A 1735-nucleotide genomic window follows, 5' to 3' on the forward strand; every position below is an offset into this window, starting at 1 on the left:
TTTTACAAAATATACTTATACTTAAAGGAATGTGTCATTATTATTATTATGACGATTGTTGTTGTTGTTATTATTAATATGATGATGATGATGATTGTTATTATTATTCTTCAATTATTATGTTTTGAATGACTCGATTCATTAAAATAATTGTTAGTGTCTTTCAACCTTTCATTTTCATTTAGTTATTTATTTGTTTATTTATTTTTCCTATCATTTTGGCATCATGCTTGTTTGTATAAAAAAAAGACAATATCATGTTTTGTTGCTCTTGACAATGATACTTCACAGTAAAATAGTACTTAAAATGCAAAATGGACCGTTTCACATGAATATATAAATTATAACTGTATTATAATTATTTTGTGAATGTCCCGCCACAGATTTGTTTTAGAAATGTGGAGTAAAAAGTACAATATTTCCCTCTCAGATGTAGCGGTGTAGAACTATAATGAGGCATAAAATTAAAATACTCAAGCAAAGCACAAGTACCTCAAAACTGTACTTAAGTAAATGTACTTAGGTACATTGCAGCCCTGCTAATCCTACATCAACTAATGTTATATAACATCACTGTTTACCACTCAAGTGTCTAATCCTTTCTGCTGCTTCCTGGTTGCATTAACTCCACATATAATCTCCACAATGTAAGCACGTAATGAATCCTCGCTATACTATATAAAGTAAAGTCTAACTGCAGTAACTACGCAAAGGGTAAAACTGAGAAAAACTGCTTTAAATGTTTTAATGTGTTTTAACTGGCCAGCAAAATGGGTTATAGGTAGATAAGTGATATGACACTTATTTCTACATTTCTTGATGATGTAATTTTTATGCTAAAAAAATCATGATTTATTTGACCTTTGACCCCAAAAACTAGTAGTTACTGCGTCACTGTTAAAGATTATAATAGTAATGCAAAAACAGAGTGCAACTTTTATATTTTGTTTTCAGTGAATAAACATTTACAAATTCATTTTGTTATATATTTGTGTATTTTAGACTTAATACTATAAAGAAATGTTATATTTTTGTCTTAATATCATTTTAGCTCACTTTTTTTACTTAATCACTTTCTAGATAATTTCTTATTGTATATATGTATATATATATATATATATATATATTTAATTTGCTTTTTTAATTTTTATTTATTCATACATTTCTTTCTTAATTTTATTTTTATTTATTATTTTACCAATTCATTTACAGTATACTCAGTTTCATTTTTAACAAGCACATGCCTGTTACAAAATTATGTTATAATAAATTGTTATAAAATAAATTAAAAAAACCATTAAATTATGATTTATGGAACAAACACTAAATAGATTAATTGAGAAAAATAATCAGCAGATAAATTGATTATTTAAATAAAAAAAAATAATGGTTACAGACTTTTCACACGCCATTTGTTTCCTAATTAAATGTAATCAGGTACTTTTAGTGGCCAACATAATCACTGAACCAAGTTCTCTGTTTCCTTGTTAAATGTAATGAAAGGTCAACATAATAAATGAATCATTGTCGTTTATCTCTGGTATGAGCGCCCCTCCCTGACCACAGAAAAACAAAAACAGGTGCGGTCCTTTAAGGAGCTGCTGCATCTCTGAGATACTATTTAGTAAGTAAAATGTCTGCTCTGCCAGTAAATTATACTTGTAATTTAATATATTAATTATTTTTATTCTTGCATTAATTTATTTCTGCAGTTAATTGAATTTGTATTCATAAC

The sequence above is a fragment of the Centropristis striata genome, chromosome 7 (genome assembly GCF_030273125.1).
Source record: "Centropristis striata isolate RG_2023a ecotype Rhode Island chromosome 7, C.striata_1.0, whole genome shotgun sequence".
In the NCBI taxonomy this organism is placed as follows: domain Eukaryota; kingdom Metazoa; phylum Chordata; class Actinopteri; order Perciformes; family Serranidae; genus Centropristis; species Centropristis striata.